At 40.1% G+C, this 15,056-nt stretch overlaps 1 long non-coding RNA gene across 1 annotated transcript in view; it reads right to left on the bottom strand.

Moving 5' to 3' along the window:
- Positions 1-278: 278 nt before the first annotated feature.
- Positions 279-15,056, bottom strand: part of LOC128586377 (uncharacterized) — a 91,815-nt gene continuing 77,037 nt past the window's right edge. The window contains exon 5 of the long non-coding RNA XR_008380226.1: positions 279-868. This is a non-coding gene — a long non-coding RNA (uncharacterized LOC128586377). The remainder of the gene's footprint in view (positions 869-15,056) is intronic.

Genomic DNA, 15,056 nt, shown 5'->3' with positions numbered 1-15,056 from the left:
ACCAGATCCAAGGACAAACTTTTCTTGGTATCCTTGTTGCCATATCTGGAGAATAAAAACCACATTAAAATGGACAACTGAAACTACCTACCTCAAAGGCTGGTTATAAGATCAAAAAAAAAAAAGCATAAAAATGCCCTGTAAATAGTAAATTCTTATGCAGGTGTTAATTGTATTCTTTTTATTTTGCCTTTCTCACTTGGCAGTTTTCACTATGTTATATTGTTTTCTTTTAAAAGATAATTGAGATCTTTATGAGAGTGTTTGATTATGAGGATTTCTATGGGGAATCAATAGCCTGATTGTTAATTTGGGGGGGAAGTGTGTATCCTTGTTCTCCCACTAACATCTACATACATTTGAAGATTATTTCTATTTTGGATATAAAAATGTTGGGAATATTCTTGATTATACATGATTCAATAAAAAAGAGTGTAAATACATTTTCTAAAAATTTTCATATTTGTAACTTTCTATAATTCCTATAATATTTCACTTTAAGAGACATTTAATTTGTTCTAATATAGACTTCTCTCTAGGTTTAAATCATTTTTTCAGTTGTTGAATTTACATTTGGTTCCTTTCTAGAGTTTCTCTTTCTTGTTAAGTTTTGCCCATCTGTTTATTTATTATGATTATATTTTCCTTTAAGACCCAATTGTCCTGAACGTACACTTTTGAAGTCCTTATCTGCTAATTCCAATGCCTGGGGTAACTCATGGTTGATTCCTATTCATTGGCTTTTTTTCTTGTTTGAGGGTCACATTTTCTTGGTTCTTCACATGTCCAGTAATCTTTTGTTGGCAATGTCAATCCCTGAGGTTTAGGAAAAGTATCAGAGCTATCAAGCACAGGTTAAAAGGAACACCTAAAAAGAAACAACACACATTAATTCCCAGGGAAGGAGTGCATGGGGTGAAGTGTTAAGTTACACATTAGTGCTGTCAGGTCCCCCGTGGTTCTATCCACATGTAAAACCATCACCACCAGCAAACTCACTGTGTTACTTCATCTCAGACAGCTCTTCTCCACTAAATATTTATCATCCTCTTTGCCAAAAAGGAAAGTAGGTAATAAAAATTCCATTTTTTTTTTACCTTGGTGTCTTAACAGTGCGAAAAATCTAGCCATCTAGAGTTACACAGACATTCAGTGAATTTGAGGCAAAACTTTGAAAACTCTATTTAGACTAAAAATATATCTATGCATGGAGAGATCCAAGAAGAAAAAGAGACGAAAGAATCCTAAATGACATAAGAAATGTAAGGTTGGGCGGTGCCTGTGGCTCAAGGAGTAGGGCGCTGGCCCCATATATCAGAGGTGATGGGTTCAAACCCGGCTCTGGCCAAAAACTGCCAAAAAAAAAAAAAAAAAAGAAAAGAAATGTAAAGTTGAACCTTACAAGTGTTGGGTACCCAAGGTGAACGTGGGTAATGTTGGTGAACTTTGTCCATCTCCAGCGTCCCAGGCATACACATAGACCATGTGGACACAGAGGGAGAAGAGGAACAGTTCGTGACACTGTGATGACAGAAGTGTAACTTGCCACAGGGTAGAGTGGAATAATTGCCACAGTAATTATGCGGACAGTAGACCATAGTGGCCCAGCTTAAGGCTTGCAGTCAGTTTCAAGGGGAAGCTGGCATTTGGTCTGGACCTTTACTGAAACTCTACTCACCATAAATCAAAGAGATGAAAAGAAATTTCCAAACTAAGGATAAAAGCCCATTATCATGGTATTGTTCAAATGACCACAAATGAAGAATTGCTTTTAAAAGCATATGTGCTGGCCAGGCATGTGCCTCACGCCTATAATTCCAACACTTTGGAGGCTGAGATGCGAGGATCTTTTGAGGCCAGAAGTTGAGCCAGCCTGGGCAACATAGTGAGACCCTATCACTAAAAGAAAAAAAATAAATAAATAAACAGCCAGTGTGGTTGTGTGTGCCTCTAGTCCCAGCTACTCAAGAGGCTGAGGCAAGAGGATCACTTGAGCTCAGGAGTTCATGGCTGCAGTGTGTGTGTGTGCACGCACATGCACGCTCTATGGGCTGAATTATGCCCCACCCCCCAATTCAGAAAGTGAATTCCCAGCACCTCCAGATTGACTATATTTGGAGACAGGGCCTGTAAAGAAGGTAGGCCCTCATTCAATGTCTCAGACAAGCAGAGAAGGAAGACAGTGTGAAGACTCAGAGAAGACGACCATCTACGAGCCGACAGAGACCTCGGAAGAAAACAGCCTTCCTGACACTTTGATGTAAGACTTCTAGCCTTCAGGCTAGAATAAAATTTCTGTGGTTTAAGCCATCTTGTCTGTGATACTTTGTTATGGCAGCCCGGGCAGATTAATACAATGTGGTACCCTTGAAATGATGACAAGAATCCTGTATTGACCGTCAGTGTATTCAAACCATATTATTGAACTTTTAAAAAGCAGGCTACGAAACATGTACAGAATGATCCCATTTTTATAAAACTATGCAACTATATGCATAAATATAGCTAAAAAGATGACAAATGTTTATGTCTAGAAATTTGTGTGACATTTTGTACTTTTTTCACTAGACTTTTCTGCATTGACCCATTATTTTAATAAGCATTTGAGTGGATTGATTCAAGTGGGAATAGAAATATAGAGCAAGAAAAAAATGTAGCTCAGGGCAGAACCCTGGGGAATGCTGATATTTAAAAGACAGAGGTGGGAACCAGCTAAGGTGACAAGGAAGACAAGTAGAATTCCAGAGGAGCCAATGAGGGCAGAGCATTTAAAGGAACAGGCACTAAACAGTGTTCAACAACACTACGAGAAGAGCTGCCCGGAGGTCTGGTGGGAGATGCTGCCTTTGGAAACCAGGAGTGTGAGATGATGTCCCAGACAGTGGCTTGAGGAAGTGGAACCCAGTGGGTAAGCGTTGGAAAGAAAGGCAGTGAGGAAGGAAGGAAGGTCAGACAAGAATGATGGGCAGACCTCCAGGCACTGAAGAGACTGTCATCATGCTGAAGACAACTCTAAGGAGGCTGAGATGACAGTTACCCTAGAAACCCAGAAAGAGGTACCCTAGCAACATGTGCCAAGCTTCCCACCTCTACACTGCACCAAAGATGTTCTTGAACTCATTCTAGTGTCCTCAGTCAATCAGAAGCCTTTGCTGAGTGGGAAAGACGAGTCTATAAACGCAAGGCCTTGACATTGAAATCATTCAACAGTGGCTCTGCCACAACCAAGGCAACGGCAGCAGGCAGCACGATTTGCTGTTAGAAAGGTTCTCTAACATGACAAGAAAACCTTTATAAACGTGTTGCAGAACATGATTTCTTGTCTAATTTATCTACCTCTTAGCCAGGCTCCCTTAGGAGGAGAATATGGTAAAAAGCTAAATACTGTAGATCAGTAGTTCTCAACCTTCTTCTAAGGCCGCAGCCCTTTAACACTGTTCCTATGGGTCATGACCCACAGGTTGAGAACTGCTGCTGGAGATAGAGAGGGAGAGAGAAAGAGGATATTTGTTTAGAAAGTGTACCAGGCCCTGCTTGTTCTTCCTTCACCTTAGCCAGGGAGCCCTGAGATGGCACATCAATATTCACACGTGTATATATAGATGTGTGTATGTGTATATATATATGGGCATAGATGTAAGTATATATATGTCACATATAATACACATCAATTTACCCACGTGCAATATTTCTTAGAATATCATTATGTGCCAAGCATCATACCACACAGTTTACTGGAGGTATTTTATTTAATCTTCACCCAACCCCAGTTAGGTAAATGGTATCATTATCCTCTCTTTACAGATGAGCAAAGTGGGGCTTAGAAAAGTCATGTGATTTGCTAGAGATCACATAAGCTACTTGATTTAAAGCAACTTCCTGGGAGCTGCAGAGGCACAAAGTGGCTGTGGACATCGCATCTCCCATGGAGGAACTTGCACCCTGGAAATAAAAAGTTGACACACACGGAGCTCCCAAGCCTGTGTGCTGACAGCACCATATAAATGCTGAATGAGAGTAGCCAGGAGTTTGCTCCGGGCTGGGACAACCCGAAAACTTCTAAAAGGAGGTAGCTTTGAAATTCTATTTCGACAATTGGGGAGATTCTATTTGCCACAAAATCAGAATCATACTTATGTGTGCCACCATTTTTCTTGGTGCTACTGCTCCTCATTTCTTTTCAAGCTCTCTCTAAATGTCAAGGTGTCACCAGTCCCGGCGTCTTTTTATTCCCATTATTGTTTATCTCCTGTGGGATGCTGAAATTCCTTAGCAATAACAGACAGAGCTGGACAGGCTCAGCTGCAAAGCAGGCTTCACACCCTTGGCAGTGCTGGCACAGAGGGCCGGGTGATAGGACTTCATTAAAGGACAGTAGCCACTTTCCTTTGTACAGTGTCGCTGAGTGCTGTGTGGTCTGACTTCTAACAGAGACATCTCTTAGATAATCAGAATTCACCTGGAGGCATTTCTGAACACAGCTCTCTCCCGAGATAGAGGTGCTGTTTGCATTTGCCTTTATTTGTTGTCTGTTAAATAAAATGTAGAACTCTTTGTCTCTTTAAAGTCACAAAATAGGGAGACGGTGTGTTCATCACCACATCTGTGAGCAGGTGCTCCGTCCCTCACCTGACCAGAGCGTCCGTGGGAAGGTCCACTGGACTAGGCGCTCTCCAGCGACCCCCAGCCCAGACTGGGAGCCACCCCCCAAGACCCAGACCGGGAGCAAACCCCAGGACCCAGACCGGGCAATGCTTCCTCTCCGTCTGTCTCCCATAGGCTGAGTTGCTCCACCAGACTCAGAAATTAATCGTTAAAATAAATTAGTTTTTAAAATATTGAAAACACTTTCTGCTCACAATCAAATGTCTATATTTCCATAGTCTTAACGACAGCATAATCAGAAGGCAGGAGACATGTTTCCAAAAAGTTCTTTAAGCAAGGAGCGGTTTTTGAATACTTGTAGAAAACAAGGCAAAGGTCATTTTCTGAAAATTGCAGAGAGTTGTTTGTTCTTATCAAGGCCAAAATTTTTCTCATAAGAACAAAAGCTCATGATGACTGATAACTTCATCTGCTGAAAGGAACCTCAACAACTTAAGAAAACAGAAGCTCCCGATAGACAAAAAATGGAAACAGCAGGTTGCAGTGCTAGACTTTTACATTGTGGACCTTGGAAAAGGCTGAAAATGCTCAGAACCTCTTTCTTCACAGGCAGGATTTGAAGAACTACTTCTCCTTTCCTCAGAAGAGCGGGAAGGCAGCAAGGGATGCGGTAAAACCTACATAGCGGAATCTTCATGGTTACTTCATAGTATCCTAAAATCTAGATGCCCATGTGTCATTCCTCTTCGGTTTAAAAACAATGCTATTTTTATTATGGTATCCTGTGAACACCATTGCCCTAGGCACAGCAACAGCCATATCTTAACCAGGAATTATGTATTCAAGCTCATTTTCCTTATTGATTTTTGAATGACACAAATCTGTATTTTATCCTAGTGGATTCTTCCAGACTAACCCCTGTCCACTCTTGAAGAATCATCTAATGCTACCAACAGCCATGCTCCCAGCTGCTAAGTGGGCCAAGGAAAATCATTCCATTCCCCAGACATCAGTTTGAGAAACTTCGGGTCCTCAGGGACTGATGGAAATTTACAGAATCTGTGACCAAATTGTCAAAAGTCTCCAAATCCACTTAAGGTCAAAGGGCAAATAAAGCAACAAGGCTGAGAAGATGCACGCGCGACCCGAGAAGCCTTCCATCCCTGCGTGGGAGAGAATTCCCTCTGCATCATGCAGATTTCTGGGAACATAGAAATGAAGAAATGAGAAACATCTACTTCCACCTCTGAATGGGTAGATTGTATCAGACTTACTCTCCCATAAAAACCACCTTAGGGCAGGAAAAAGCAATCCTCCCTCAAACAGAGATTAAAAAAAGCTATAAAAACAACAGAGAGTAACCAAAGCCACCAGTACTTAATTAATGAGTCAAGATCCCGGAGAGAAATGAAATATATTGAGATGAGCCAGACAACTGCTACTTCTATTTTCCACAAGGAATGTTCTGTGCCATAGAGGCCAAACAAACAAATAAGATGACCCAGGGCTGCAAGAGTCTCGCTGAACTAGTGAGATGAAAAGTAGAATTCATGTCTATCAAACAGAAAGGATTTGAGGAGCCAGCACCCTAGAGGAGTGGGCCCCACATTCTTTGTGTAATTTCCCTTCAAGGCATTGCTCTAATTCTAAACTAAGCACGCACAGTCCAAGAAGCAAGAAACTAAGCAACCACACAACAAACAGCTTATGAACTAGATTTTAGTTGTTTCAAGGTCCTAGGAAGATGAACTCGAAGTTCAGGACCCTCCAAAAAACAGAAGTCCTGCTAAGCACTCCGGACTTTTAACGGCGACCACTAAAAGGACACCTACCAGGAGCAAGGGTAAAGTACAGATAAAATAATCCTTATAAAACCAAAAACTTGCCCAAGCTCAGTGGCTCATGCCTGTAATCTCAGCACTTGGGGAGGCCGAAGCCGGTGAGTTGCCTGAGCTCACAAGTTCAAGACCAGCCTAAGCAAAAAGTGAGACCCCCCCATCTCAACTAAAAATAGAAAAACTGAAGCAAGAGGATCGCTTAAGCCCAAGAGTTGGAGGTTGCTCTGAGCTATGACACCACAGCACTCTACCCAGGGTGACAGCTTGAGACTCTGTCTCAAAAAAAAAAAAAAAAAAAAAAACCCACAATAAAACAACAACAAAAAAAAACCACCTATAACTTGGCCAGGTACAGGGGTTCCACTCTGGGAGGCTGAGGCAAGACAATCGCTTGAGACCAGGAATTTGAGACCAGACTGAGCAAGAGCAAGACCCTGTCTTTACCAAAAATAGAAAAAGTTAGCCAGCATGGTGGCACACTCCTGTAGTCCCAACTACTCAGGAGACTGAGGCAGGAGAATCACTTGAGCTCAGGAATTTGAGGCTGTGAGCTCTGATGACACCACTGCATGGGTGACAGGGTGACAGGAGAAGACTCTGTCAAGAAACAAAACAAATAAACACCCCTGAAACTCAGCTCCAATCAGCTCAATTCCTGATTTGATGAAAGTGATTTGCTGCCAAAATAAAATTAAATCCTCTCTATAGGAAGGCAATCACCATTTAGATCTTGTATAATTTTTTATACACAATACCCAGCATTCAATGCGAAATTATCAGGCATACCTGAAAATATGACCAATGGCCAAAATTTAAGAGAAAGAAAAAAAAAAAGACAATGGAAAGAGAAGTGCATTCAATCCAGATATCAAGTTTATCTGACTCAGACTTTAAAATAACTGTGATTGAAATGATCATAAAAATATATTTTAAAGTGTGGAGGATTTTACTAAGAACTGGAATCTATAAAAAAATTAAATGGCGCCCTTGACTGAGCGGATCCCCAACCAGGGGACACACTGACATCACCTGCCTCCTAACTTGAGGCACTGAAGACCCAACATCATTTAAGAAATAAACCCCTGGAGGAGGCGGAGCAAGATGGCAGCCGAGTAACAGCTTCCTTGCATCTGGGCACCGTGAGTCTGGGGAGATAGGACTCCAGGCATCTCTGGCTGGTGGGATCTGCCTATCATCACCCCTGAGAGGATACAGGGAGGCAGCGAGAGACTTCTGGACCCCAAAAGGAGGACTAAAACAGTGGAAAACTGGCAAGTGGTAGCGTGTGTTCAATCCGTCTAAACCCGCCTGCAACTGTAAGTTCAGTAGCAGCGAGACTGCAAACCAGAAAGGCCTTACCTGTGAACTGTTTTGGTGTCTTTGGACTTGGCACTCAGCTGAACTGCCTTGGGGAGAGCCTGAGCGGGAGTGCGGAGAACTTTGGCCTTTGTCTAGGGCCCCAGTCTGAGCCGCTGAGCCAGACAGAGCTAATAGTGTTTGTCTCTGGGTCACAGGCAGACATTGTGAGCGATCTGCCCCGGTAAGCTCCGCCCTCATGGTCGCAGAGCTGGAATTGGGTGGGAGCTGGTAACCCAGCGACCAAGTAGCCTAAGGGCGGGGTCTGAGCCGCCTTGCAGCCCTAACCCTTGGGGGCAGAAGGAGACCAGTTTTGACACACAGGGTAAGTGGATAGCCACTTCAGCAGTGATTCCAGCGACAAGCACTTCCCTGAGAAAGCTTCTGCTCAGTAAGTGAACAAGTTCAAAGTGCCTTTTAAGTGGGCTGAAGAGAGATTTAGGGTGTCTACCTGCTGGGGTTTGAGAAACTAGCAGCCTCCAGTTGTATCAGAACTGTGATTAACATCTTATACCCCAGAAGACCACGTGTTGCCCAGACAATATTCAATAACATATGCATACTGCTTTGTTTTTGGTTGTGTTTTTTTTTTTTTTTTTTTTGGTTTGGTTGTTTTTTTGTTTATTTTGATGTTGTGGATTTTTGTTTTGTTTTTTAAGTTCAACCTTTTCCATACAGATCCTTTTTCTTTCTCAATTTTTCTAGTTTAATTATAATTTCCCATTGCTGCCTATTTCAATAATTAGAACTTCATTTTTGTTAGTGTTTCTACCGCTATTATTTGGTTTTTCCAGCCAATTTTATCCCGTAAAGTTTTCTGTTTGCTTGTTTTGGTTTGATTTATAGCATTTTTGTCTTTCCTCTCTACTTGGTGGAGGTGGGGTACTGTGTCGGATCAGGTTAGCAAAGAGCTGCTGACCTCAAGGGAACCACCCAACTGGGCACCCCCAGAAGGTGGTTTTTTTTTAAGGTTGTATCAAAGTACCCTACTGTACACCTATATTGCTCTGTCTCTTTCTGTGCCTCTCTTCTTTTTGTCAATATTCCTTTTACCCACCCCCTATCCTTTCTCTATTTTCCTTTTCTTTCCTTATCACTCGGTCCTCCTTTCTTTCATCCCTTTTTTGCTCTTAAACCTTCTCACCCTTTTGGTCCTGTAACCCTTAGTCCACAGGCACGAGAACTTAAAGAGCAAGAGGAAGTGAAAGGAAAATTAGGGTAAGGAAACAGATAAAAGAAATCACCCATGAGGAAGAATCAGCAGAAAACTCCAGGCAACATGAAGAACCAGTCCAGAACAACCCTGCCAAGGGACCATGAGGTAGCTACTGCAGAGGATTCCACCTATAAAGAAATGTTAGGAATGACAGAAAGGGAATTTAGAATACACATGTTGAAAACAATGAAAGAAATGATGGAAACAATGAAGGAAACTGCTAATAAAGTGGAAAATAACCAAAAGGAAATCCAAAAACAGAATCAAATCAGAGATGAACGATATGAAGAATATAAAAAGGATATAGCAGAGCTGAAGGAAATGAAACAGTCAATCAGGGAACTTAAAGATGCAATGGAAAGTATCAGCAACAGGTTAGACCATGCAGAAGAAAGAATTTCAGAGGTAGAAGGCAAAGTTTTTGAGATACCTCAGATAGTAAAACAGGCAGAAAAGAAGAGAGAGAAAGCAGAACGTTCACTGTCAGAATTATGGGACTTTATGAAGCGTTCCAACATACAAGTTATAGGAATTCCAGAAGGGGAAGAAGAATGCCCTAGAGGAATGGAAGCCATACTAGAGAATATTATAAAAGAAAATTTCTCAAATATCACCAAAGATTCTGACACACTGCTTTCAGAGGGATATCGGACCCCAGGTCGCCTCAACTCTAACCGAGCTTCTCCAAGACACATTGTGATGAACCTGTCCAAAGTCAAGACAAAAGAAAAGATTCTGCAAGCTGCCAGGAGTAAGTGCCAGTTGACCTACAGGGGCAAATCCATCAGAGTGACCATAGACTTCTCTAATGAAACTTTTCAAGCAAGAAGACAATGGTCATCTACCTTTAATCTACTTAAACAGAACAATTTCCAGCCCAGAATTCTGTACCCTGCTAAGCTAAGCTTCAAAATTGACAGAGAAATCAAATCATTTATGGATATACAAACATTGAGGAAATTCGCCACAACAAGACCAGCTCTACAGGAAATACTTCAACCTGTTCTGCACACTGACCACCACAATGGATCAGCAGCAAAGTAAAAACTCAGAAATTAAAGGACAGAACCAAACCTCCACACTGATGCAAAAGATAAAACTAAGCAATGGACTCTCATAAGAGAGTAGAGTATAAGACGAATAGAATACTACCACACTTATCAATTATCTCAATAAATGTTAATGGCTTGAATTCCCCACTGAAGAGACATAGATTGGTTGACTGGATTAAAAAACACAAGCCATCCATTTGCTGTCTGCAAGAAACACACCTGGCTTCAAAAGACAAATTAAAGCTCCGAGTCAAGGGTTGGAAGACAATTTTTCAGGCAAATGGAATTCAGAAGAAAAGAGGAGTTGCAATCTTATTTTCAGATACATGTGGATTTAAAGCAACTAAAGTCAAAAAAGACAAAGATGGTTACTTTATATTGGTCAAGGGAAAAATACAACAAGAAGACATTTCAATTATAAATATCTATGCACCCAATTTAAATGCTCCCAGATTCTTGAAACAGACCTTACTCAGTCTGAGCAATATGATATCTGATAATACCATAATAACAGGAGACCTTAACACTCCTCTTACAGAGCTGGACAGATCCTCTAAACAGAAATTAAACAAGGATATAAGAGACTTAAATGAGACCCTAGAACAACTGTGCTTGATAGACGCATATAGAACACTCCATCCCAAAGATAAAGAATACACATTGTTCTCATCACCCTATGGAACATTCTCCAAAATTGATCATATCCTGGGACACAAAACAAATATCAACAGAATCAAAATAATTGAAATTTTACCTTGTATCTTCTCAGACCATAAGGCACTAAAGGTGGAACTCAACTCTAACAAAAATGCTCGACCCCACCCAAAGGCATGGAAACTAAACAATCTTCTGTTGAATAACAGATGGGTGAAGGAAGAAATAAAACAGGAAAACATTAACTTCCTTGAACATAACAACAATGAAGACACAAGCTACCAAAACCTGTGGGATACTGCAAAAGCAGTTTTGAGAGGAAAATTCATCGCTTTAGATGCCTACATTCGAAAAACAGAAAGAGAGCACATCAACAATCTCACAAGAGATCTTATGGAATTGGAAAAAGAAGAACAATCTAAGCCTAAACTCAGTAGAAGAAAAGAAATATCCAAAATCAAATCAGAGATCAATGAAATTGAAAACAAAAGAATCATTCAGAAAATTAATGAAACAAGGAGTTGGTTTTTTGAAAAAATAAATAAAATAGATAAACCATTGGCCAGACTAACGAGGAATAGAAAAGTAAAATCTCTAGTAACCTCAATCAGAAATGATAAAGGGGAAATAACAACTGATCCCACAGAGATACAAGAGATCATCTCTGAATACTACCAGAAACTCTATGCCCAGAAATTTGACAATGTGAAAGAAATGGATCAATATTTGGAATCACACCCTCTCCCTAGACTCAGCCAGGAAGAAATAGAGCTCCTGAACAGACCAATTTCAAGCACTGAGATCAAAGAAACAATAAAAAAGCTTCCAACCAAAAAATGCCCTGGTCCAGATGGCTTCACTCCAGAATTCTATCAAACCTTCAAGGAAGAGCTTATTCCTGTACTGCAGAAATTATTCCAAAAAATTGAGGAAGAAGGAATCTTCCCCAACACATTCTATGAAGCAAACATCACCCTGATACCAAAACAAGGAAAAGACCCAAACAAAAAGGAGAATTTCAGACCAATCTCACTCATGAACATAGACGCAAAAATTCTCAACAAAATCCTAGCCAATAGATTACAGCTTATCATCAAAAAGTCATTCATCATGATCAAGTAGGCTTCATCCCAGGGATGCAAGGCTGGTTTAACATACGCAAGTCTATAAACGTTATCCACCATATTAACAGAGGCAAAAATAAAGATCACATGATCCTCTCAATAGATGCAGAAAAAGCATTTGATAAAATCCAGCATCCTTTTCTAATTAGAACACTGAAGAGTATAGGCATAGGTGGCACATTTCTAAAACTGATTGAAGCTATCTATGACAAACCCACAGCCAATATTTTACTGAATGGAGTAAAACTCAAAGCTTTTCCTCTTAGAACTGGAACCAGACAAGGTTGTCCTCTGTCACCTTTACTATTCAACGTAGTGCTGGAAGTTCTAGCCAATACAATTAGGCAAGACAAGGAAATAAAGGGAATCCACATGGGAGCAGAGGAGGTCAAACTCTCCCTCTTTGCTGACGACATGATCTTATACTTAGAGAACCCCAAAGACTCAACCACAAGACTCCTAGAAGTCATCAAAAAATACAGTAATGTTTCAGGATATAAAATCAATGTCCACAAGTCAGTAGCCTTTGTATACACCAATAACAGTCAACATAAGAAGCTAATTAAGGACACAACTCCCTTCACCATAGTCTGAAAGAAAATGAAATACCTAGGAATATACATAACGAAGGAGGTGAAGGACCTCTATAAAGAAAACTATGAAATCCTCAGAAAGGAAATAGCAGAGGATATTAACAAATGGAAGAACATACCATGCTCATGGCTTGGAAGAATCAACATTGTTAAAATGTCTATACTTCCCAAAGCAATCAACCTATTGAATGCCATTCCTATCAAAATACCAACATCGTACTTTCAAGATTTGGAAAAAATGATTCTGCGTTTTCTATGGAACCGGAAAAAAGCCCATATGGCTAAGGCAGTTCTCTGTAACAAAAATAAAGGTGGGGGCATCAGCATACAAGATTTTAGTCTGTACTACAAAGCCATAGTGGTCAAGACAGCATGGTACTGGCACAAAAACAGAGACATAGACACTTGGAATCAAATTGAAAACCAAGAAATGAAACTAACATTTTACAACCACCTAATCTTTGATAAACCAAACAAGAACATACCTTGGGGGAAAGACTCCCTATTCAATAAATGGTGTTGGGAGAACTGGATGTCTACATGTAAAAGACTGAAACTGGAACCACACCTTTCCCCACTCACAAAAATTGATTCAAGATGGATAAAGGACTTAAACTTAAGGCATGAAACAATAAAAATCCTCCAAGAAAGCATAGGAAAAACACTGGAAGATATTGGCCTGGGGAAAGACTTCATGAAGAAGACTGCCATGGCAATTGCAACAACAACAAAAATAAACAAATGGGACTTCATTAAACTGAAAAGCTTCTGTACAGCTAAGGAGACAATAACCAAAGCAAAGAGACAACCTACACAATGGGAAAGGATATTTGCATATTTTCAATCAGACAAAAGCTTGATAACTAGGATCTATAGAGAACTCAAATTAATCCACATGAAAAAAGCCAACAATCCCTTATATCAATGGGCAAGAGACATGAATAGAACTTTCTCTAAAGACGACAGATGAATGGCTAACAAACACATGAAAAAATGTTCATCATCTCTATATATTAGAGAAATGCAAATCAAAACAACCCTGAGATATCATCTAACCCCAGTGAGAATGGCCCACATCACAAAATCTCAAAACTGCAGATGCTGGCGTGGATGTGGAGAGAAGGGAACACTTTTACACTGCTGGTGGGACTGCAAACTAGTACAACCTTTCTGGAAGGAAGTATGGAGAAACCTCAAAGCACTCAGGCTAGACCTCCCATTTGATCCTGCAATCCCATTACTGGGCATCTACCCAGAAGGAAAGAAATCCTTTTATCATAAGGATACTTGTACTAGACTGTTTATTGCAGCTCAATTTACAATCGCCAAAATGTGGAAACAGCCTAAATGCCCACCAACCCAGGAATGGATTAACAAGCTGTGGTATATGTATACCATGGAATACTATTCAGCCATTAAAAAAAATGGAGACTTCACATCCTTTGTATTAACCTGGATGGAAGTGGAAGACATTATTCTTAGTAAAGCATCACAAGAATGGAGAAGCATGAATCCTATGTACCCAATTTTGATATGAGGACAATTAATGACAATTATGGTTATGGGGGGGGGAACAGAAAGAGGGAAGGAGGGAGAGGGGTGGGGCCTTGGTGTGTGTCACACTTTATGGGGGCAAGACATGATTGCAAGAGGGACTTTACCTAACAATTGCAATCAGTGTAACCTGGCTTATTGTACTCTCAATGAATCCCCAACAATAAAAAAAAAAAAAAAGAAAGAAAGAAACCCCTGATTCTAATTAAGAGGAAGGCTGATTGTAATTGTAAGGAAACAATCAGAGATGCAATGAGGACTTATTCTACAAAGTAAAAGGCCTGCGCTCTTAATAAAGTGCCAATGTCATTAAGGACAATGATGACAGCAACAAAAATGTATTACTGAAGATTAAACACCAAAGGCAGAGCAACTGGTCCTGACAAAGGACAGGAAGGACACACGAGGACAAAATCTAAATGACTAGGTCTTGGGTCAGAAACAAAAATGCTCCAAAGAACATGGCTAGACAATTGGTTAGATATAGGAGGGCATTATTATTAAATCTCCTGCCTTTGACTAATTGTACTATAGTTAGGTGAGATAGATATTGTCTTTGTTCTTATGAGATGGAGGAGGCAGGGGAATGGGAAAGAGAGAATAACAGCAAGAAAGCAAATGCGTGAAAATGACTAAAATTGGTGAATTCAGATAAACAGTACGTGGAATTCGTTGTACTATTTTTGTAATTTCTGATACCTGAGATTTTCTTCAGAATAAAGTTTAAATTAAAAATCAAGAAAAAAAAATAAATGGCAATTCTACAGCTAAATAATATAACTGAACTGATAACTCAAAACTTGGATTTTATGGTAATTAAAAGCAGATGACAGAATTAGCAAACCAGAAGACAGATCAATTAAAACAAGTCCAGATTAAAGAACAGAGAGAAAAAAATTTAAATACTGAAGAATAAAAAAGATATATGTGACATGGTGGAAAGTTGTAATATGCATACAATTAAAATTCCACAGGAGGAGAGAGAAGGGAGCAGAAACTATTTCTCAAAAGTGACAAAAAACATTAAGCCACAAATTTGAGAAGTTCTATGATCTCTAAGCAAA

Source organism: Nycticebus coucang, chromosome 5 (genome assembly GCF_027406575.1).
Source record: "Nycticebus coucang isolate mNycCou1 chromosome 5, mNycCou1.pri, whole genome shotgun sequence".
NCBI lineage: Eukaryota > Metazoa > Chordata > Mammalia > Primates > Lorisidae > Nycticebus > Nycticebus coucang.
Note: the sequence above shows the minus strand (reverse complement) of the source record. Positions and strands in the feature narration are given on the sequence as shown.